General features: G+C 45.0%; 1 non-coding gene across 1 annotated transcript; it reads right to left on the bottom strand.

Moving 5' to 3' along the window:
• Positions 1–19,783: 19,783 nt before the first annotated feature.
• On the bottom strand, positions 19,784–19,855 carry TRNAG-GCC (transfer RNA glycine (anticodon GCC)). The gene has a single exon. It is a non-coding gene; the product is annotated as a tRNA-Gly (tRNA).
• Positions 19,856–25,296: the final 5,441 nt, after the last annotated feature.

The raw sequence follows: 25,296 nt of genomic DNA, 5'->3' as shown, positions 1-25,296 counted from the left end.
CTTTAGCATTAATTTTGTATCTGTAAAAAAATATTTATAATGGCCTTTGCAAACTCGAGGCTGCTAACGAAACAGCACGAAGCTGCTGGACAGACATTGCAAGTATCCAACAAGTTAAAAACCAATATGGAATTAAAACATAGGGTTAAAAGCCAGCACTGAGAGTTAAAACAATTTACCGTCCACCAAATGTCCTCTGCACCCCAGCACCCATTCTGGTAGGCTATTCCAGACGTTTGGACCCCTACGATGGGAATCAGACATCTGTTGCACCTGCACAGAAAGGTGGATATTGGCCTGGTTGTTCTTCCTCTTGGTCTCTTGCCTCCCCTTCTAGAGTGATAAATGTTGCTGTGTGTGTGTGTACTGGAATATGTGCATCCTAGCTTTTGGTAGTGTTGCGGTGCAGCTCCTCCTATTGTGACGGCTTCAGGATGCTGCTGATTCCCATCAACAAAACATCCTGTGATGTCACTGTATTCAAGGCCTCTGTGCTACTTCCAAATCTACACTAGGAGCTTCTAACTCCTTTGGGCTTAATTATTGCAAAGGGGTAGCCATGTTAGTCTCTCGTAGCAAAATGAAACAAAAACCTAGCGACACCTGAAATGCTGATGGTCTTTAAGGTGACACTGGATTTTGTTTTATGTTCCCTTAAGCCAGGTATATAATGTAAGCTAGAGGCTATTGGAGTGAGATGCAGTGGAAGGAAAGTTTCTTCCTTGTTCGTAGGCTACCTTAGTGTAGTGCTGAGCGGGCCAGAATAGGAAGTGGGCCCCCAACACATATTGGGATATGTATCTTTCCAACAGTGTGTGGTAACGTAGCAATTTTGACTGCGCTTTGCTTGCCATTATTCCACTCAAAGGCACACATGTGCAAGCAGTTTTCAAAATGGACATTGTATTTATGCTGATGCCAAAATATTGTGTTCCAGACTCTTGTTTTTGCTTCTTCTTTTTTGCCATCAAGTCACCGCTGACTTATGGCGACCCCGTAGCATTTTCAATGCCAGAGACATTCAGAGGTGGTTTGCCATTGCCTGCCTCTGCGTCACCCCCCTGGTATTCCTTGGAAGTCTCCCAACCAAATACCTGCCAGGGTCGAGGCTGAGAGTGCGTGACTGGCCCAAGGTCACCCAGCAAGTTTCCATGGCAGAGTGGAGATTCAAACCTGGGTTTCCCAAATCCTAGTCCAACACCTTAACCACTACACCACACTGGCTCTCTTGTTTTTTGATACAGCAGTCTAACATGGCTGTGTCTGAAATTCATGGTTCAGTTACTCCAGGATTATCAGTGTTCACCTTTCTTCAGCTCCTGATTTCATGTGGGTTTAAATTAGTGGGCAAAGTAATTTTCCTTGGTGGAAATTCGGAGACCTTGACCCACCTCTCCTTTCTCCTGGGATACACGGGTAAGCAAAAGCAGTGTTACATATCTCATCCAAGGAAAACAAATTTTAAAAATCCATGGAGTACCTTTTTTTAACACCAACTAAAATGTCCCCAAACTGCAAGTTTTTGAGTTCTCCAGAAGTCTTCATCAGGCTGGATGTAAAAAAAAAAAAAAAAAAAAGGATGTTGAAGAAAAGGAGAAACAAAAATGCTGATTGAGGCCATGACCTTGAGGCTCTTTGTCTGCTCTTGTGTCAATGCATATTTGCAGGATGCTGGGGCAAAGGGTGAAGTTGGTATCAGGCCTTTTGTGAGAACAGTGACAGCCTCCACTGCAAGTATTCTGTCACATGAACACATGCAGCTGCCTGATACTGAATCAGACCATTGTCGATATTGTCTGCTTAGACAGGCAGGGACTCTCCAGCATCTCAGGTGAAGGTCTTTCACATCACCTGGTACCTGATCCTTTTAACTGGGGATGCTGGGGATTGAACCTGGGAGGACCTGCATGCCAAGCAGATGCTTTACCACTGAGCCACAGCCTCCTTCCCAGAAGGCTGTTAGTGGCTGATACTAATTCTGCCATGTGCCCCAGTGCCTCCTAGGTCTATATAACTCTCTAAGCAGAGAGAGGTAGCCTGACCTCTCCTTTAAATCCCACCTGATGAAAACCTGAAATCTTGCATATTGTTTTGTAGCATTTTGGTTGGTCTTAACAAAAATCAAGAGAAGAAGAGGAGGAAGAGTTGGTTTTTATACCATTCTTTTCTCTAGGGAGGCTCAGAGTGGCTTACCATCACCTTCTCTTCCCCTTCCCACAACAAACACCTTGTGAGGTAGGTGGGGCTGAGAGTTCTGAGAGAACTGTGACTAGCCCAAGGTCACCCAGCAGGCTTCATATGGAGGAGTGGGGAACTGAACCTGGTTCATGAGATTAGAGTCTGGCACTCATGGGGAGGAGTGGGGAATCAAACCCGGTTCTCCATATTAGAGTCTGTCGCTCTTAACCACTATGCCACGCTTGCTGTCTAGTAGGGGGAGCCTCTGCACATGGAGGGCAGCCCTTGAAACAAATGGCACGTTGCTTGCATGATCCAACTGAAAAACCGAGTATTTGTCAATAGCAGCCAGAACTATGCAGCTGCATTGGGCACATCTGGATATAACTCTCTCACAGTTCAGGTGGTTGAGTGCTGGAGCCAGAGACGTTTCGACACACGCCTGAATAAGCCACACTGGCAGCAAAAGCAGAGTTGTGGCTTGTGTGTGTGGAAGCTCTCTTCTGTCACGTGAAGAAATAGATGCCACTTGAAGATCGGCTCTGAACCGCTGGAGAGTAATAGGGTGGCGTGTGACTACACAATCTTGTTACTATCTGTACTTTGGGTTCTCTACAGCTACAGACGGAACACCCTTGACTTAGCAGAACCTCCAGCCTACAAAACCCACAGACACACATCCTGTCAAAGCTCAGAAGCAAAGAACAGTTAAAACGTAATGTAACTTTTGTGTACTGTTCTCTGAAGGGAAGGGGAACTTAAAAAAAACTATACTGATTGATTCTCTTGTCATGGGCACTAGACATTGACGGATTGTGAACCTCCTGAAGAGACAGGTCTTCAACAGTATGTCAAGTCCAGGATCAACTGGTGCCATCGGGTTCCACCCGGACCTTTGTTTCCTGCGCCAGGACGGAACAGCTTAAGAAAATATCAGTTAAGAACTGGTTTAATCTGTTACAAATAGGTGTACGTCAGGCTCATTGAAATTGAAAGAGAGCCCTCCCCCATTTGCCTCAAGCAAAACTGGATGGCGCTCAATGTTTTGTTGCCGTGGAAACCTACTTCGTCATGTCACTTGGTAGCCCTCATGACTGGTGGCAAGAGTGAGGATGTGTACGTTCGGACTAGAAAGAGCCTGAGTTGTACCTGAAACGCTTGCAGAAAGGCGCTGCTTCAAGGAGCCCTTCCCGGATTATCATACGGCTGTATCTCTACATCTCTAAGATCACAATAATTGGGGGAAATCCTTGGAGTACTGTCTACTCATGGTGCAGCTGTGGGGGGGGGGGAAAAGAGGGGCATGGGTCCTTTGCCCTTAATTAACCTTGGGGGAGCTCCTCTAGTCTCCCCCCACACACACACACACACTCTTACTGGTACTTTAGTACTTAAATGCTACCCCACCCCAATCCCTTGCAGGGAGAGATTCCTAGAGCATAGCTTTCCCTTTTGCTGTAGTTAATGGCAGCTGTTGGACAAGTCAAGGCAAACTGAGGGTTGGGTGGAGATGCCCTGGAGCTCATGGCTTTACCTCACTATTAGGGAACGGCAATGAGGCTGTACACTCCTGGAATTAATTAGACCTCATTACTTGCTGAAAGCAATTGAGTTCCAGAAGCTTCAGTTACACAAGTACTGTGTGCCGCTCTTCTCATGACTCTTCCCACCATCTCTTAATTCTGGTTACTAAACGGTGGGGAGCTACTTCAGCTTCACAATGTGACCTAAAGGCTGAACTTCTCATATTCCCCCCCCCCTTCTCATTTCCAGGGCAATTCCTGTGCTTCATGTACAGAATCCGTTCCACAGTGATTGTTTTCTCTTGCAACGTCTTTTGGACCTCATGATGCACCTTTACTCCAGATACGCTGGATAAGAATTACAATCTGGATTCTTGGGATTTTAGAAGTAATTTGTCTTTAATTTTATTGTTACGCATGTATGCTGCTGTTTTGGGAGGGAAGGCAGCATGGTATAGCCCGATCTCGTCAGATCTCAGAAGCAAAGCAGGGTTAGTGCTTGGATGGGAGACCACCAAGGAAGACTCTGAAGAGAAGGGCAATGGCAAACCACCTCTGCTTTTCACTTGCCTTTAAAGCCCCTTGCTGGAATCTCCATAAGTCAGCTGAGACTTGATGGCACTTTACACACACACACACACACACACTACTCTTCTCAATTGAACAGGGCCCACATTTTCAGTGTTCCACTTACACAAACAAAACCAGGATTTAATTTCAGGCCTTTTATGCAGGGACGTGCTTTGGGGCTTCCTTTTAATTATGCATGCTTTTTCCACCCATCAGAGGTCGCCTCGCTCTCCCCACGCGTTTTGCCCATGTTTTCCAGATGCTGTTTTAGCCATAATCTGGGAAATGCGGGCAAAACGCGCGGGGAGAGCAAGGTGACCTCTGATGGGCGAAAAAGGCATGCATAATCAAAAGGAAGCCCTGAAGCAGTCAGCGGGGGTGACCACGGGGATACGTCCCTGCATTAAAAGGCCTGTCATTTGCTACATATGATTTTATGGAAAATATTATTCCATGCCCTCGGGGGGCACCCTGTGTCCTCTAAAGAACCCGGTCATGAGAACAATTATTGTTTTTATCCATCTGGTGTACCTCCTTTTTTTGAAGGAGTTCCCAGCATTTATAATATCTTACTTTCTTCTTACAAAAACCCAGTGAAGTTTTGTTGAGTGAGGGAAAGGCAGTGAGTTCAAGGCCCATCAACAGATACAAACCAGGAGTCCCTCAGTCCAAAGCCATTGATGTGATCCCCAGAGTTTCATGAGGTCAAATAAAACATTTAGACATGGCAGTGGGTGAGAGAATTTATATCTGGTTTCTTCTTAAAACGAGATTTATGCTGAGGTCACAGAAACTGTTGCCTACACAGATTTATGGGTTGGGATCCAGGATCTTGCTGTTTTTAAGGCAGCCTTGAAAACCTTTCTGTTTGTTCAGGCCGTTGATGATTAGATAACGTTCGGTTTACTGATGAAGATTTGCTGCGTACAAGTTTTATTCTTGATTAAACTGTAAATTGTATTACTGGTTTATCATGTTTTGTAACTCAGTTTGAGACCCTTAAAAAAAAAATATATGTTCAAATAATATTCGAAAGGATTATTTCAAGTCCAGTTCTACTGAATCCAGTGGTCATGATTGAAACTCTTGCTCTTTGTGTTTAACCCTATCTTGTTTGGCACAAAGTTCTAGAAGAATTTACATGAAAGCACGGTAGTTATTAATGCCTGGATTCCTCATAGTATTCTTTAAACATTCAAAGAAAACAAATGTCCAGAAGGAAAGCGTGAAACTACAATGTTCAAAAAATGCTGAGGAACCTGGAAAAAAATGCCCATTCTGCCATTACGAATCTTCTGAAGGTGTCAAATATTCGGGGCTGCAATTTTTCATAGAATCATAGAGTTGGGACCACAAGGGTCATCTAGTCCAACCCCATGCACAATGCAGGAAATTTACACTACCCTCCCCCACACACCCCATGACCCCCACTACATGCCCAGAAGATGACCAAGATGCCCTCCCTCTCATCATCTGCTTAAAATTATAGAATCAGAATTGTTGACAGATGGCCATCTAACCTCTTCTTTAAAACCTCCAGGGAAGGAGAGCTTACCACCTCCCGAGGAAGCCTGTTCCACTGAGGAACCACTCCAACTGTTAGAAAATTCTTCCTAATGTCTCGACAGAAACTCCTTTGATTTAATTTCAATCCATTGGTTCTGGTCCGACCTTCTGGGGCAACAGAAAACAACTCGGCACCATTCTCTATGTGACAGCCCTTCAAGTACTTGAAGATGGTTATCATATCCCCTCTCAGTCTTCTCTTCAGGCTAAACATACCCAGCTCCTTCAACCTTTCCTCATATGATTTGTATGCATTCTAAACTGGGGTAAGGGTCCCTTTGTCAATTTCACCTCCCTTATTAAATAGAAAACAAACCACTTGCCTGTTTCCTTCATCGTCAGACCAGAATTTCATGTTGTGTTTTTACTGAGGGCATGTCTTGAGCAAACATTTTTATCTTTGCTTTCTTGTTAAGCTAAATCCTTTTCGCATTTTTAGTAGGATTTACTTACTTTACTTTAATGATACTGCTCATAGAGCCAATTTGGCACTGAACAGTGTCAGACTAAAAGAAAAGAAAATATATCTCTGTGTGTGTATACATAAGTAGGACTTTATATTTTGTTTTAATGGATCATCCAGCTGATGCTCAGATTTGCTATAAAGACATGCTCAGCATGTGCATCCCTCAAACAGCAAGCTTCTTTTTGTACCATGCTCAACCCTAGGTGAGGAAAAACCTCCGTTAGAAGCCAGACAATTTTCACTGGCTCTTTAGTCTAATCATTTCACCAGATGAGTCTGTTTTTGTCCTCTAGTTCATACTTCACCATGACCTTTAGTGTGGCAGGCTGGCCTCAATCATCTCAAATACTATCCTTGCTAGATTGTTGAGGGGAAATCTGCACTTCAGCATTATAGCAGATTTTACAGAATTACGACATGAAAAAAGGACATTAATTTTTTCCCCCAGTGACTACCGCAGAGCAAATGCTTGGCGATTGTTTAATATTTAACAGCTGGTACAAGAGATAAGCTGCCGTTGTTTTACAAGGCCTTGTATGTCAGGTCCTGGGAAAATATGTTCAGGATTTTTACAATGTAAAAGCGGGGTGGAAACCCAATAGTGGATCAGGAACATGAATTTGGGCTTCACCTCTCAGAATGTAGTCCTCCAGCTATCACCCCACCTTGTTCTAGATGACTGAAAAGACATCTATGTTGATTACAGTTAGGGATGGGAAAATGGAAAGTGGTGTGTATGTATGTAATGACATGGTTGAGCTTCCTAATTGCCTCATCCTATGCCTGCCCTTTCAAGGCAGACTGAGGACAGGCATTCTGGTGAGGACAATCTCCAGCCCCAATGCGTATGCTGTAGGATCTCTACGTGCTGCCAGTGAGGATATTCCTACTTTGGGTCCCAAGAAGAGAACCAATGGCTTATGATCAGTGACGAGCGTGAAACGACAACCATAGGGATACTTGTGAAATTTGGCCACCCCCAGAATTAAAGCTGAAGTCTCCTTTTCAATCTGAGCATATACAGATTCTACCTTGGAGATTCTACCTTGGAGAATCTGGAGAGCAGGTCTCATCAAACAGAACAAACATCAGTTTGTAATGCCAGAGGTGGTTTACTTGGAAGACAAAGTGGAAAGTGGGAAAATCACATTGATGTGCGACAAAATAGAACTAATCCATAATTGGGAAACCCCAAAGACAAAGAGGTAGGTCAGGGCTTTCCTAGATTTGGCGAATTACTACTGAAGGTTTGTCCCAGTCTTTGGCTGTGTACCTAACCCTCTCTTCACACTCACCAAGAATTCCTCAACAGACAAAGTATCTTGAACTCCCACAGTTGCTTTTGTACAGTTAAAGAGAGCTTTAATTTCCCCGCTTGGAAGGGACACGTAGACTTGGGGAGTACAAGGGGCTACATGATATCGTCCTGGGGCTTTCAGGAAAGGATTTTTTTGACCCACAGGGGGTAGGCAAACAGTTAATAAAATCCTTTGGCACAGAGGGAGAGGGGTCTATTTCTGTGGTCCATTTTTGCAAGGTCCATTCTCAAGGAAGGAGGTCTCACACCTGAATTCCGATGGTCACCATAACCACGTGGACCAGATGAAGAGCTGGTTGCTTGGGCAAAGACTCCAAGGTAGCTGGAAGTTTTTAGGAAACTGTTCGTTTCTAAGTTAGAGCCTTTCTTAGAATAATGTCAGCTAGGGCGTGTTCAGAGTGAGGGGCTGAAGAATCGCATATTTGCATCTCTCTTTTGTATTCCTTGCTCAATCAATTGCTGTGCTGAAAATATACATGTGGACATTTTACTTTTAGTAAATTCTTTTCTATTTTGAATGCTGGTAGTTCTCTGTACCATATAGACCTCCACCATTCAAATATGCTATTCAGAATGGGCAGAAAGGGAGGCAGTTCAGTTGGTGAACCGCTATTTCCCCAGGAGTGCACAAGTGCGGTAAACCATCCCCATGGTAATCAGTCGCTGGCTAGCGGGAGGCGCAGGCACAAGGCTGGACCTTAGAATAGCAACAAGGGGAAGGAAGGTGAGAACACAGCCCCTCTCAGTGGTAATCCTTAAATGGCTAGTTGGTAGGGTTGCCAACGTCCAGGTACTAGCTGGAGAACTCCTGCTATTACAACTGATCTCCAGCCAATAGAGATCAGATCGCCTGGAGAAAATGGCTGCTTTGGCAATTGAACTCTATGGCATTGAAATCCCACCCCTCCCCAAACCCCGCCCTCCTCAGGCTCCACCCCAAAACCTCCCGCCAGTGGCGAAGAGAGACCTGGCAACCCTATGGCAGTGGTACGAAAAGAGGGAGAGAAACCTCTCTAAGGGCCAGGTGGGCCAGAAAAGCAGCATGTTGCTGCTTAGAAACTTGGGCCTAGATGCCCCAGAGGGCCAAATGGAGCAGTGCTTGCTGGTTAGCAAGGCCATTCTGCCACACCACCTGAGTTGTCTATTAAAAAAGAAAAAGAGATGGGTATAATCTGCATATTGGTGGCATCTTACTACAAATCTCCAGACAATCCCTTCCAGATGTTTCATGCATATGTTGAGCAGCATTGGGGGGGGGGAATATTATCCATTTCATTTTTCAGTTCTTTTTCAATAATTTCCCATTGCTTTAAAAGGCGGTGGAGGCATTTTGCATTAGATACATTGGCTAAAACAGCATATGGCCTTCATAGACTAGTTACAGGGAAGGGGGGGAGCACATGAGAAAGTTTACTTGTCAGACTGGAAAGCTCCCATTGAAATCAACACAAAAGCTACGGGATGCTCACATTTTAAAAATTGCATCCAAAATAGGTGCCCCTTATCCTGGAAATCTGAAATCGGACAGGCCTGATGCCCTGAGGGACTAACAGAATGCCTTCTAACGCCATTAAACTGAAGTAACAGAGGCTGGAAAAGATTGGCTGCGTCTAAAGGAGAAACAAAATAAAATGGCAAAACATTAAAAATGAATGAAGTAATTAAAAGTAAATGAATGTAACTAAAACAAATGATAAATAAAGCAAATGGGGGTCTTAAAAAATGAAAATCAATAGATAACATTTTTCCCAGGAACCCTTATAGCATGGGTTTAACCTGGAGGTGCATTTTTAGGTGCTGAGCTGTTCAGATCCCAGGAACTGAAAACCAGGAACTGACTCATTCTTTAAACTTCAGAACTGCTGGTTTCAGCTTTATCCACGCAATGTTGGGCAAGTCTAGCGTTTCAGGTTTCCTCAGAAAAAAGACTAATGTAATATAGTTCACAATGATGAGCACAGGGAGAAAAGGGTTTTAGGTTAACCTTTAAACAGCCATTCAGCCTCACCCTGCATGTAACCTTTATAAGGGAATCATTGTTTAGCTTTGTAGGACTGACAGTCTTGTGGTATTTTTCGCATGGCTGAAAAGTTAGCTAATGTAGTGTGTATCAAGGGTGAGGGCGGCTATTAATGCCACATAATCAAAATTTCCTTGAACTTTATTGATCGTCATTTTCCAGCAGAAGATCTTCAGAATGTGCTTGGTGACTGGCTTTGCTCAGATGGGCACAAGCGCATGTGCACACACGAACACTCACAGGGCCAATCTGTCCAAAAGGCCCAACAAAGTAGTGCCTCCAAATACCAAACACCCACCCCCCACCATGTATAGTGACCGACAGAAGTTTAACCAACTTCCAGGTTTTTCCATCTCATTGATGGAAAGTGCCATCAAGTCATAGCCGACTTATGATGGGGTTTTCAAGGCAAGAGATGAACAGAGGTGTTTTGCTATTGCCTGCCTTTGCATGGAAACCCTGGGGTTCCTTGGTGATCTCCCATCGAAGTTCGAACCAGAGCTGACCCCACTTAGCTTCTGAGATCTGACAAGATTGGGCTAGCCTGGGCCATCCAGGTCAGGGGATCTGGAGGGGCAGACTGGAAAGTTAAAATGGCCCCGGAGCAAGCCCACCCGGTGGTGATGACAGAGGGCTTGCCTGCAGAAAACCCAACACCCTCTGTCTGAGCTAAGCAGCCCCTGCTTTTTATGGACATGAGGGAGATTCCCAGGAAGTTAATGGGCTGGCCAGCCCACCGTGGAGCCCCTAGCAGGATAAAGCACAGGCGCACCTTGGAGATATTGCAAGCTCAGTTCTAGACCACCGCAATAAAGCTAATATCGCAATAAAGCAAATCACATTACTTTTTTGGTTTCCCAGTGCATATAAAAGTTATTTTACACTATACTGTAGTCTATTAAGTGTGAAATAGCATTAAGTTTACTAAATGTACATACCTTAATTAAAAATACTTGATCACTAAAAAACATGCTAACCATCATCTGAGCTTTCAGCGAGTCATAATCTCTTTGCTGATGGGGGGCCCCTGCCTTGATGTTGATGACTGCTGACTGTAAAAAGCACAGTATCTGCAAGGCGCAATAAAGCAAGGTATGCCTGTAATATGTTTGGCAGGCTGCGTCTTTTACAAGTGGAGATGCAATAAAGGATTAGCAAAATGGGAATGTTTCCCTGCAGCTTGATTTTATCAAGGCAGGATTGTGCAGAAAAGGTGAGTAAGTGCACACAGCATCTTCTGTTAATCAGGAAGTTCTCAACTACCTCAGGGGCTCAATAGAGGGCCTAAGGCAAACCAGTCCCTCCCAGTCAGAGACCATCATTTGCAATATGGGGATAGTAGTGCTCATCTATTTAACAGGACTTTTGTAAGTGTTGCAACACAATTATGGCCAAACCAGTCAAGAAACCAGGCATTCCATGCATACAGCTTGCAGGCAGGTTTTTTTCATGGGAGGTATGTAGGCCCTGAACTGGATAGCCCAGGTTAGCCCGATCTCGTCAGATCTTGGAAGCTAAGCAGGGTTGACCCTGGTTAGTATTTGGATGGGAGACTTCTGAGGAATACCGGGGTCATGACGTGGAGGAAGAGGCAGGCATTGGTGAACCGCTTCTGACAGTCTCTTGCCTTCAAAACCCTATGGGGTCATCATAAGTCAGCTGTGATTTAACGGCGCTTTTAACCACCATCACACGTAGGACCCCGGTTTGGAAGGGGATTACAGCTTAGGGGCAAGGGGGTAGTAGCCTTTCCCCAGAAAAGACATCTCAAACAGAAATGACTCAATCGACCAGGATCGGATCTTGTGTCAGAACCTGCATGTTGGCCCCAGTGAGGCAAACACCAGCTACATGGGGCACTTCAGGTCAGGAAAACTGTGGCCTGCACTTGGTCTCCAGCGGGCAAAGAATATCGAGCACAGAGTCTCATTGAATGAATATCTTCAGATAATGCTACGTTTTTACTGTCTCTGCAAGTAATTGTCTTTCCTGTCTTGTGGACTTGCTGACACCATTCTAGTCATATAATTTGCCAACGATAGGCAAAAGGAATTCATCAACGCCAAGCACAATAGGATTCGACTGGTCCAAAACTGGTTTGAGGACACCTACTTACTTAATGTTCATGCAGAGGCACAAGACAGATTTGTTCAAGTCCACTCCTGTTGTGTGGCTGAGATCATTGTTGGCAGGTTGCCCTCCCAGTCTTAAGCAATGAGCTAGCAGTACCCTAAGGGAATAGGAATCTCATTAATTTATTACACGTACAGAGCAAGAACAAGCAAACGACACACAGAAATCTTGCTTAATTGAGGCATGCTTTGGATCCAGGGGTTGCTGGAGACCTGGAGTACAGAACTGGAGTACAGGAATGAAAATCCCAAACTCTCTCAACCTTTAATGGCATGGCAGCTTACAGTGGTGATTGCTATTGCACTGTATGACAAGCGTGTGTATTAAGTGCCATCAAGTCGCTTCCGACTCATGACAACCCTATGAATGAATGTCCTCCAAAACGACCTATCATTAACAGCCTTGCTCAGGTTGTGCAGACTAAGGGCCGTGGTTTCCTTTATAGAATCAATTCATCTCATGTCGGGTCTTCCTCTTTTCCTGCTGCCTTAAACTTTTCCTAGCGTTATTGTCTTTTCCAGTGAGTCTTGTCTTCTCATAGCACGACAAGTAGCCACATTTAAAAGCAAGAGATTACAAGACCAGGTATATTGGATTGGAGCCTCCTCTTTCAAGAGGAGTGTCAGATATTAAGGACATAAGAGCATAAGAAAGACCATGCTGGATCAGACCAAGATCCATCAAGTCCAGCAGTCTGTTCACACAGTTGCTTCTAGGAATCCCACAAACAAGATAATTGCTGCAGCATTATCCATGTTGTGTTCCACGGCACCTAATATAACAGGCATGCTCCTCTGATCCTGGAGATAACAGGTATGCATCACGACTAGTATTCATTTTGACTAGTAGCCATGGATAGCCCTATCTTCCATGAACATGTCCACTCCCCCCTTAAAGCCTTCCAGGTTGACAGCCATCACCACATCCTGGGGCAGGGAGTTCCACAATTTAACTATGTGTTGTGTGAAGAATAGTCTAGTGACACAATACACAAAGTTCCCTGAGAACAATCCACTTCTGCAACATTTAAAAGGACTTTAAGAAGTCAACTTTGCAGGACTTTTTACAGAGCCAGTGTCAGCATACCCTGAAGTGGGGCAGCTGCCGGGGCCCAGGGCTTCTGGTGAAGCCCGCTCTCCTTAATTCCCACCCACACACCTTCCCCCATCTGTTTGCTTGAATTGCTCTACCACCTGTGCTTTCAGCTGTCCAGCTTTATTAGAGAAAGGCACGTGTGTCATGTACAACAATAGCACACCTGGTGGCCGTGGCAGAAGAATTCCCAGCTGCATGTACTGGCCACTGTGGCCAGTGCTCTTGGAGAAAGGGGGACCAGGTGGTGCGGGCAATGAGCAAGGATAGTGGAAAGGCTTGCGAGATGGATCAGCAGGTGAGGGTGTGGGAAGGGAGGCATGAAGGAGGGTAGGGATGCCATTCCCCAGGTGGGACCTGGGATCCCCTAGGGTTGCCAACCTCCAGGTGGCGGCTGGAGATCTCCTGCTATTACAACTGATCTCCAGCCGATAGAGATCAGTTCACCTGGAGAAAATGGCCACTTTGGCCATTGGACTCTTTGGCATTGAAGTCCCTCCTCTCCCCAAACCCCCCTCCTCAGGCTCCACCCCAAAAATCTGCCAGTAGCGAAGAGGGACCTGGCAACCCTAAGATCCCCTGGAATAACAGGTCATCTCTAAACTACAGCAATCAGTTCCCCTGGAGAAAATGGCTGCTTTGGAGGGTGGACTCTATGGCATCGTATCCCACTGAGGTCCAAATTCTGCCCAGGCTCCACCCCCAAATCTCCAGGAGTTTCCCAACCCTACCCCTTATTCCCCACCAGTGACAACCCTAAGGGAAGGCCTGGTAGTGGGCAGATGGCACCATCTGCCAAGGGTCCCCCAAAACCTGGAACCCGTCTTGACTTTTTATAGTCTTCCCATAGAATACCAGCTGATTTGGACATGATCTGTTCCAGTCACTGCTGCCCCAGTGAATCCTGCCCAGATTGGTGCTCCCTTCCAAATTATGTAGTGCTAAATCTGGCAGTGCTCTTTTTGCAATGTAAGCAGTAACCACATTGGGTTTTGGGCAGCTGAATCCCATTCCTCTTGTTCTGCCTGATCGCAAAGTTTCTTTTTATAGTCCATGTTTAGGCTGCACTGGACTCGAGCATCTACTGGATGATTCATAAACGAAGTGTTCTGGATAAATGTTTGATTTTTGTCACTAAGGTAACCCAACAATTAATTTTGGGAAGTAAAACTGCTTATTAACGTCCACAGTCATCATTTTGTCTGGCCATTCAACATCCAGGGCTCTGCACAACAGGAACAGAGACTAGAGCAAGTCTAGTTAAAGCTTGTTTATTATGACAACTTGAAGTGTGTTCAGGGAAGCAGAGCTGCTTCTTCCCTCTAAGAAAGCCCAAGGAAACCAGACAGCTGCTTTGCTAAATGCTGCAGCCTCAAGAATATGGTACTGGGGACCTCAAACAATTAATGGGTTCTTATGGCTTGGACAAAGTTGGACAATATAGGAAGCTGATTCATTTGAAACGTGGTGTTGGAGGAGAGTTTTACAGATACCGTGGACTGCCAAAAAGACAAATAAGTGGGTTCTAGATCAAATCAAGCTTGAAATGTCCATAGAAGCTAAAATAAATTGAGGCTATCATAATTTAGTCACATTCTGAGAAGACAAGAGCCACTAGAAAAGACAACAATGCTACGAAATGTCGAAGGCAGCAGGAAAAGAGGAAGACCCAACATGAGATGGATTGATTCTATAAAGGAAGCCACTGTCCTCAAAATATTGTCGAAGGCTTTCACGGTCAGAGTTCATTGGTTCTTGTAGGTTATCCGGGCTGTGTAACCGTGGTCTTGGAATTTTCTTTCCTGACGTTTCGCCAGCAACTGTGGCAGGCATCTTCAGAGTAGTAACACTGAAGGAGAGACACTGTCCTTCAGTGTTACTACTCTGAAGATGCCTGCCACAGTTGCTGGCGAAACGTCAGGAAAGAAAATTCCAAGACCACGGTTACACAGCCCGGATAACCTACAAGAACCACTGTCCTCAGTTTGCAAGGCCTGGGCAAGGCTGTTAATGATTGGACATTTTGGAGGACATCAGGGTTGCCATAAGTTGGAAGCAACTTGACACCACTTAACACACAAGACAAGGCTTCTTGAGGTTGATGTAGAAGTCTGTAAAAAAGATTTTAGGCAACTGAAGACGAACAAGGACATCCAAATTAACCACTCAGCATCTGTCATGATCATGAAAACTGGCAATGCCTCTGTGGCAGCATTTCACAAATGTCATTTATTCAAGGGCCAGCTATACAAGCCATTTAAATAGCCCGCCAGCTGGCAGCATCAACCCATTAAACTAGACCTAAACAAAATAGGATTTCGAAGCTTCTGTTTTCCTTCCTTCCTTCCTTCCTTCCTTCCTTCCTTCCTTCCTTCCTTCCTTCCTTCCTTCCTTCCTTCCTTCCTTCCTTCCTTCCTTCCTTCCTTCCACATACCCTGGGCTTTCTCCACAATTTATGTATTTGTTTACAAAATTTATATCCCGCCTTTCTGCCCTCACAAGGACCACCAAGGCAGCTTACAATTTAAAACATACATGATAAAATCCCATTTTTAATACCTTTAAAATCAACAGTGGGGACCTAAATCAGCTTACAGCATTCTTCTCTCTTCCGTTTATCCTGACAGCTACCCTGAGAGGTCGCTTAGGTGGCTACAATACAAACCCGCTACGATGGGTGTTATTTTATAATTTATTTACCTACTTAATCTTTTATTTTATTGTTCAATTTATACCCTGCCCTCCCTAGCACTCCTCAAGCTCCGCCCCAAAAATCTCCAGGTATTTCCCACCCCTGAGCTGGCAACCCCATACATTATACACCATTGAATCCCCTCCCCAAACCCCACCGTTCTTAGGCTCCACCCCTTCTCTCCCAAACCCCACCCTTCTTAGGCTCCACCCCCCCCCCAAATCTCCAGGTGTTTCCCAACCCAGAGCTGGCAACCCTACCTCACATACGCACCCAGCCAGTGACCAGGGGGACCCTGGCAACCCTACTATTGAGAGATGTGCAGTCCAATAATAACTCATGAAACACTGAGTAGTGCAGGCTTTTTGTTGACTAAGGAAGGGCAAACAGTACAAATGAAAGTACCTTAGGGGTTAGGGTTGCCAGGTCCCTCTTTGCCACCGGCGGGGAGGTTTTTGGGGTGGAGCCTGAGGAGGGCGGGGTTTGGGGAGGGGAGGGACTTCAAGGCCATACAGTCCAATTGCCAAACTGGCCATTTTCTCCAGGTGAACTGATCTCTCTCGGCTGGAGGTCAGTTGCAATAGCAGGAGATCCCCAGCTAGGGCTGCCAACCCCCAGGTGGTGTCAGAAGATCTCCCACCATTACAACTGATGTCCAGGCGACAGAGATCAGTTCCCCTGGAGAAAATGCTTTGGCAATTGGACTGTATGGCATTGAAGTCCCTCCCCCCAAACCCCGCTTTCCTCAGGCTCCACCTCAAAAAACCCCGCCGGTGGCGAAGAGGGACCTGGCAACCCTATCGCCAGCAAGGCTGGCGACCCTTCACCAAAGGCATCAATTATATCTGTTTGACCCCAGGCATAGGGCGCAAGGATGCTGGCAAATAAAGGCCTGAAACATCAGTTCCCCCCACTTCTTTGTTTATTTTGTAACATCCAGCCTGATGAAGGCTTCCGGAGAACTGGAAAACCTGCACATTGGTTTGTGTCAGTTTGTTGGTCCTAATAAAAGGTACTACACGGACTGTGCTTTGTTTTTGGATTTCCATGCACAGCACTTCCCTCAATCGTATTGCTCTGTCATGGGTCTGGCGAGGGTTTTCCCCTCAGATAACCCAGAAACCTGCCTTGCCTGAGCTCTTCCAGTAAAGTCTGACGGAACAGCCCCAGGACAGTATTCTGGGTGGAGCAGGATAAAAGCAGAGGGTTTTGACCTGTGCTGAATTCCTTCCTCCAGCCCAGGAAGCCTGCCGCACGCCTGCTTCTGTCAGAAAAAGAGGCCAAGTCCTTGCTTGTATGCTGTCTATTCTCTGGGGGAGAAACAGCTCAATTCTCTCCAGGCGCCAATAAATAACAGGCCGCCTGCCTGCTTCGTACAGCTAATGCAACTGGCTTTTTTCAATTCTCCAATAGTTGCATTAAAAGAGAGAGATACAGAGAGAAAACTGCGTATGTTTCCCTGCGAGAAATGGGCAGGGTGAGAGATGTGAGAGGAACAGATATATCTCATCCAAAAGACATGTGTAGGGTTGCCGATCTCCAGGTGAGACCTAGAGTGCTCCAGAATTACAACTAGGGTTGCCCACAACTAGGGTTGCCAACCTCCAGGTAGTAGCTGGAGATCTCCTGCTATTACAACTGATCTCCGGCCAATGGAAATCAGTTCAGCTGGAGAAAATGGCCACTTTGGCCATTGGACACTATGGCCCTCCTCAGGCTCCGCCACAAAAACCTCCCACCGGTGGCGAATAGGTACCTGGCAACCCTAATTACTACTGATCTCCAGACTACAGAGATCAGTTCCCCTAGTGAAAATGGCTGTTTCGGAGGATGGATTCTACAGCAATATACCGGTAGGCCATTTATGCACGGGAGGTTTTGCCTTGGATTTGCCGCTCTCTAGATGCGCATTTTCCCCATCTGAATCGTCAAAACTCAACAATAAGCCCCCATGCAGAGTTCTAAGCATTTGGATGGGGAAAATATGCATCTAGAGAGTGGCAAATCCAAGGCAAAACCTCCCATGCATAAATGACCATATTCTGGGGAGCTCCCTCCCCAAACCACACTGACCCCAGGCTTTACCCCCAAATCTCCACAAATTTCCCAACCCAGAGTTGACAGCCGTAATTATGTGTGTGGGAGCTACTGGGTATGAATCTGCAAAGTAAAAATGTGAATGGCTACATTTTTAAAAAAAAATTTTTTTGCACAATGGAACTCGTGGGCGAAGAAAGATCCAGTTCCTGTAGTTTCTCAACATATTATTCTATCTTTAATATTCTCCAGGGAAACCTGCCTCACAGCATGGGCTGGAAGAAGCAGCTGGGGCCCATTTTTGTGGGCGGGGTTTAGAATCCGGTAGCTTTTCTGTCTAAAGTAACCCCCACCAGTGCCCACTTCAAGATTTTGGAAAAGGATGGGGGTGGGGGGGAAACAGCCACACCCCTCTGCAAGGAACAATTTTTAATGTCCACTAAAAGTGGGACCATTTGTCTATTTCTCTGCAATTTGGCATGGAGTTTCCCATGGGTGAAGAGGGGTATAATCCCTGAGCATTTTATTCACTTGGATAGGGGAAGAAAGTTTGAGTCGGGGATTTTTAGTTATATGCATCCATCCTGTCCCCCATACTATTTAACATTAACTTGAAATTGCTTGGTGAGATCGTCCAGAGATATAGAGTAGGGCTACCAACCTTCTGGTACAGGTGGGTTATCACCTGCCCCTGCTGCTTCAAATGGCGCCAGAATATATATATATATATATATATATATATATATATATATATATATATATATATATATATATATATATATATATATATATATATATATATATATATATATATATATATATATATATATATATATTAATGCCTACAGGACTGATGGCATGACATCACGTCCAGGAAAACCTAGAAATTATGTCAGTCCTCTCTAGGAATCACTGGAAGTTCTATAGTTTTGCCACAGAGTTTCCAGCAATTCCTAGAGAGACATGATGTCACCTCTGGGTTTCCCGCAATGTGTGAATCGGCAATGTGTGAATCGGCTTCTGCATCATGCCAGTTACATGCCACCTACCTCCCAGGGTGCCTGTTGTGGGGGAGGGGGGAGGAAAGCGATTGTAAACCGCTTTGAGACTTCTTACGGTAGAGAAAAAGTGGGGTATGAAAACTAACTCTTCTTCTGAAGTTACAAGGAACTAAGTAATTTAAGCCCTGACAGTAGGAAGTAATGAGGCTGGAATGATCTACATCATAATGCAGTTTCACAGTGCAGGAAGCAGGAGGTTTTTAATCAACGATGCTGGTGGTGTGGGCAAGACAAAACAGGCTTCAGGAGGACAGAGAGTCAAAATATTCCCCGTTCAGAGCACCACAGTGTTCCACCGGAATGAAACAAGAACTCTCAGTGGACACAGATGGCGGTGGAGTGTGAGAATGGAAGAGCCCATTTAGAAGAAGAACAGTTGGTTTTTATATGCTGATTTTCTCTGCCACTTAAGGAAGAATCAAACTGTCTTACAATCACCTTCCCTCGCCCTCCCCACAACAGACACCCTGTGGGGTAGATGGGGCTGAGAGATCTCTAAAAGAGCTGTGACTAGCCCAAGGTCACCCAGCTGGCTTCATGTGGAGGAGTGGGGAAACCAACCCTGTTCACCAGATTAGCGTCCACCGCTCATGTGCAGGAGTGAGGAATCAAACCTGGTTTTCCAGATTAGAGTCCACTGCTCCAAACCACTGCTCTTAACCACTACACCACCACTCTCCTTGGTGCCATCCAACATGGCTTCTAAATTTTGTGTCTCACTTCTCCTCCTCCTCCTCCCCTCAGCTCTTGTTCTCTCACCTGGATGAGTTGTTAGATCCTCCAGTTGACATATTGACTTTATTAGAGATGGCTGTTGGCTTTGACATTTCAGTTACCAGTTGATTACATGGTTCAGCTGCCTCAGATTTCTTGTTTATTGACTTCTGGATGTTACTGAGTTGCTGGACATGCTGTGACTACGAGGATCAGAGAGTTCTGTCCCCCACTCCCCAGGGGGGGGAAAGCCCAAATCAGTCTGAGCAAGCAAAAGTTCTCACATGAAGCTGACTTCTACTGAATCAGACCTTGGTCCATCAAAGTCAGTATTGTCTACTCAGACCAGCAGCGGTTCTCCAGGGTCTCATGCAGAGGTCTTTCCCATCACCTACTTGCCTAGTCCCTTTAACTGGAGATGCCAGGGATTGAACCTGGGACCTTCTGCATGGCAAGCAGAGGCTCTACCACTGAGCCACAGCCCCTTCCATAGGATGGGTGCCTTATTCCCTTCCCTTGTGGTAATTTTTTCCTAGTTCGTACCCACATCCTTCTCCTGTGGCTTAAAAAGCAGTTCAGAGTAGTGATTTGGGGGACATATTTTTTAAAGCATGCTGTTTTTTAAAAGCAATTTTCAGCAAAAGCTATAGAGTTGCTTTGAATTTGATCAGAATGCTGCTGGTGTTGGTTCTGATTATTTCCTGAGGGAATATATTACAAATGGTTTGTTTTTTTTAAAGAATTCATGTACAGTTATGCTGTAACAACTGTGCAATCCCGTTTTATTTTAGAAGCTAATTACAAGGTATGTCTACAAGAATCAGCTGTGTAACATCTGCAGAACGTTCAAGAAATCCGATTAAAGCATCTTCAGAGTAAATTATATGGCTGCTTTTCCAGAGTACTACAAATTAAAATCTATGTTTGATGGCACTGTAGGATATTTACTAACAGGTAATTAGGTTCATTGCAAGTCTGACCATATAATTTTCCTATTAAACATTCCTTTTCCTTGAATGGTTCAGCACCACATAACCTGATTTTCTTACAAAACACTGACAACATGAACACTGGTCTTGCAATCGGCTTCTTCTGCAACATAATTTAGGGTTATGCTCCAATATAGCAGGCCAGCTTCCTCCCTAAAGATCCAAGAATGTACAGCTCCTGTTACCGCTGGGTCCAATGATTCACATCACATGCCCAGAATGATGCCCAGAGAGCCACGTCACAGCCATCCTGAAGAATTCCTGGTACAGCTCAAGGCAGATGACCCATTCTTCACTGTCAGACTGAAGGTGGAAGGGGCGGGGCTCCATGGATGAAATGGGAGGAGCCATCACCTTAATTCTTGGAGATATAAATCTATGTTAGAAGAAGAAGAGTTGGTTTTTATATGCCAACTTTCTCTACCACTTAAGGGAGACTCAAACCAGCTTACAATCACCTTCCCGTCCCCTCCCCACAACAGACACCCTGTGAGATAGGTGGGGCTGAGAGAGCTTGAAGAGAGCTGTGACTAGCCCAAGGTCACCCAGCTGGCTTCATGTCTATGAGCAGGGAAACAAATCCAGTTCACCAGATTAGCGTCCGCCGCTCAAGTGGAGGAGTGGGGAATCAAACCCGGTTCTCCAGATCAGACTCCAGCGCTCCAAACCACCGCTCTTAACCACTACACCAAATCAGTTCCCTGCAGTTTGTTCTTCCTAACTCTTTTTTTTTTTGCTTCAAAAACTAAAGTAGAAAATATATGAGGGAAACAGATTTCATTTTAAATTACCCTCCTGTTGGTTCTCATAAATGAACAAATCATAACGTTGAGATTGTAGCTTGAATTTAAGTCACCGGACGACTTTCTATCAGGTATTGCGCTCAGTGCCAGATTTACGTGTAAGCTAAACAAGCTATAGCTTAGGGCCCCACTCTCTTGGGGCCCCCCAAAAAAATTAAAGGAGAAAAAAACCTGGATGTACATTTCCAAAATATAAGATAAAAAACAAATAAAATAAAACCTACATACAGCAGCTGTGTTTTGTGTTGTGTAGGCTCCTATGATGTAAGTAATGGGCCCCACCTAATAGCCTGCTCCCTAAAATATCATTTGCTTTGGCAAAGGCAAGAAGGAAAGTATTGTAATTTAGATCATCAATACCGTCTTTTACACTCACTAAGTGTAAAGGTCTGCTGTCCCAATGAACAGTGTGGACTACTTAATTTCATATTAATAAAGCTAATTTTAATTATTAGTAGTTTGCATCATATATTTACACCTATTATTATTTCATGTTATAGCAAGTTTCTAGAGACTAGATTATGAGTCTTCGTAAATTGTGTTTCTAAAGGAACTTTTGTTTTTGCCAAATGCCAATGTGTTTGCATTATTAAGTTTGTTATGAATAAAAAATCATTTTAACTTAGAGCTTAATAATTATTTCACTATTAATATACTTCTTCTTAATTGTATTTCAGTTCAACAATTACTTTGATAAAATACATATTTTGTTATGTGCAAATTGCTTTAGATACCTATTAGATCCATAATATTACCATATAGCATATATTCAACATAAAAAACAGCAACAATTTGTTGTTGACAAAGGACAGCTGGACATATAAAGGGCCCCATTACCTTCAATAGCTTAGGGCCTCCTCAAACCTAAATCTGGCCCTGATTGCGCTGGTATTAGCTATTAGGTATCGCTGCCTGGTATTGCACTAACTGGGCAGAACTGAACCTGGCCAAACAAACCAGCAGGAACGATTTACCCCATGCAACACTATTGGCCTCAGCCCTGGAGTTCAACAGCCTGGTGGCGACAGGAAGGAGGTCAGTCTGGTTAAATATTTCAGGAATGCCAACCATCCATTCTGAACAGACAACTCCAGATCTTCTGTATTCCTGTTAATGAATTATCTTTCCAAGGCTCTGTCAAGAATAAAGGGTGCTGAAAGAGTCTGGCCGGCTGGCTATCACTTCGGCAGTATTTACTCTGACCAGAAAGAGTCCTTGTAAAAGGCAGGTCTTTAACCGAACCCGCACTATTTTCATTAAGAAGGCATTCCAAACAAAGAGACAATCGCAGGGTAATGTCAGGTGGCGAGATAAGACAGTGGCTCGACACACATGCGCCCAGACACACACAAACCACCCATACTAGCGGAGCAAAATGCTAAGAAAGAAAAAAGGACTAAAGGAAAAAAAGCACACGAAAAAAGATCTTTCCTTGCTGAATAATTCAAAACAGCATCTATAGCAGATGAAGCCCCGGAATGAATGGAGCCAACTTTCACCTTGCCGACCCTTTCCCTGCTCATCCACAATCTAAACTGATGGAGGAGGCCCCCCACCCACCCAGCTACTCTGAAAAACTCCCATCCTGGGAGAAGAGACACTTAATAATGACCTGCCTGTAGGAGGCTGAAGTTGGTTCCTAGTTCGTTCCCAGTTCCTTATTCGCATTTCCTAGTTCCTGAATGATATTGAAGACAATTTAAAAGCTCTGCACCCCAAAAGAAAGTTTGGACCACCACACATCATACACCCCCCACATTCAGGGGACTGTGCCCTCCGAGGGGACGCATGCTGGTTCCTGGTCCAAAGTCCTGCTCTTGTGCCAGCTGCTCCGTGGGAACCAACTTTAACCTCCTCCATTGTGTCAGTACTGATACGCACACTTTCAGCCCATTTCAAAGGGAAATATTGAGACTGTATTCCTCAGATGCGTGCCTTTACAAGTCTAAACATACTTTGGTAACAATCTAATTTCATAGGCACAAAGTCGATTTGGAATACATTTTAAAGTACATACCCGGGCTGGCACAAGATTCTAATCGTTCTAATTTTTTAATTTAACTGTATGCATGCATAATATGTTGTAACTAGACCACTGAAGAAGGCCTGGAGGCCTGAAACGCATTTGGCATGTGGTTTTAGATCATCAACCTTGTATTTGCTGCCATAGGTGTGTGTGTGTGTGTGTGTGTGTGTGTGTGTGTGTGTGTGCTTTGTAATTTTTCATTATTTAACTGGATTTTATTTCACCCAACCTTTTGGGTAGCCACCCCCAAAATATCCAGGGATTTCCCAACCCAGAGCTGGCAACCCTAGGTAAGATCCAGGCCATGGTTGCCAACTCCGGCTTGGAAAATTCCTGGAGATTTGGGGGTGGGGCCTGGGGAGGGCAGGGTCCTTGGCAGAGTATAATGCCATAGAGGCCACCCTTCAAAACATCCATTTTCTTCAGGGGAACTTATCTCTGTAGTCTAGACATCCGTTATAATTCCAGGAGAGCCGCAGGCTCCACCTGGAAGCTGGCAACTAGGGGTGTCGACTCTGGTTTGGGAAATTCCAGGAAATTTTGGTGGGGCTTCCCCAGCATGGAATTGGGGAAGGGTTCTTAGCAGGGTTTAATGCCATAGAGTTCACTCTCTGGAGCTGCTATTTTCTCCAAGGGAACTGATCTCTGTGGTCTAGAGATGCCTTGTGATTAGGGTTGCCAGATCCCTCTTCGCCACCGAGGCGGAGCCTGAGGAGGGCAGGGTTTGGTGAGAGGAGCAACTTCAACACCATAGAGTCCAATTGCCAAAGCGGCCATTTTCTCCAGGGGAACTGATCTCTATTGGCTGGAGATCAGTTGTAATAGCAGGAGATCTCCAGCTAGTACCTGGAGGTTGGCAACCCTACTTGTGATTCTGCAAGATTTCCAGGTCCCGCATGAGGCTGGCAACCCCAGGCTGAGTTTTTGTGTTTCTCCTGTGCAGGTAGCCAAGGCCTAGACTAGCTGGAGGCCAAGAGCCAAAGGACTTGATGTTCCGCCCTGAGCTTTAGGTAGGGTTGCCAGGTCCCACCCACCACCCTGGCCGCAGGTCAGGGATCGGGGGGTGGGGGGTAGGGTGTCCTGCCAGTTGGAAAGGGCACACATAATCCAAACAAAGTCATCGGAGGGGTGACAGCGAGTTAAAAAGCCATGCACAAAGGACCAATTAATCTCCTGCTATGGGTGTAAAACTCTGTGCTTGCCAGAGACCTGAGAATTTCTCTCCTCATTAATAGCTTTAAAAGCTAGCAAGGGCTTCTTTATTCCCATTCAGGACTCCTGGCCCAGGTGCCGATCAAGAGAAAGAGCATGGTCTTATCTACCTGAAAAACATACAACTTGATTACATTGCAGTCCAGCAGCTTCAAAGTTCCCGAATCCTATTCAGAAACACCACAGTTTGTGCTGCTGGTGATAAGCATGGCGTTGCTCAGATCTACATGCTTCTGCACACTCAGAAAATGGCACGGCACTCTTTAGATCTGCTGAGCATTCCCTCCCACTCACATCACTCATCTAGCATCTTGGGTGCCTTTGTCGCACCTGCCTTGTGAAACGCCCTCCCTGAAGGTATACAAAATGCTCTGTCTGTAGTCATTCAGAAAACCCTGCAAAGCAATACTTTCCCAAAAGGCTTTCTGTTGATTCACTCGGCCATTATTCCAGCATTCTCTTTTAGGATACCTTGGGGATGTTTTTATGCCGGGCCAAGCGTGCTTGTTGTGATTGTATTTTAATATGCTTTGATTTAATTGCTTGCTTTTCAAGCATGCTTTAGCCAACTTGCAGTACCCACAGGAAGGCGGGTATATCGTTTTTATATATATATATATTCAAAAACTGCCAGAACTGCATAAGGAGACAAAACAAGAGCCTTTGGGGCATATCTGTAACTGAAGAATTGCGTTCCAGACTTGTTTCCCAGCCCTGTGTGTTCTCCCTCGCCGCACTATCATTGTGTGAAAAGCATCTACTGCTTTGCAGATGTGTTTGCCATTGTTCCTTTAGTACTCATTAGCCATTATAATTTGAATCCTTCTGGGGAGGGGGGGGGAGGGAAGCTCCCTTTTCAGAGAAAACACAAACTGCGAGAAGACTAACATCATAAC

This window comes from Euleptes europaea, chromosome 10 (assembly GCF_029931775.1).
Source record: "Euleptes europaea isolate rEulEur1 chromosome 10, rEulEur1.hap1, whole genome shotgun sequence".
In the NCBI taxonomy this organism is placed as follows: Eukaryota; Metazoa; Chordata; class Lepidosauria; order Squamata; family Sphaerodactylidae; genus Euleptes; species Euleptes europaea.
This window is presented reverse-complemented; position numbering and strand designations above follow the sequence as displayed.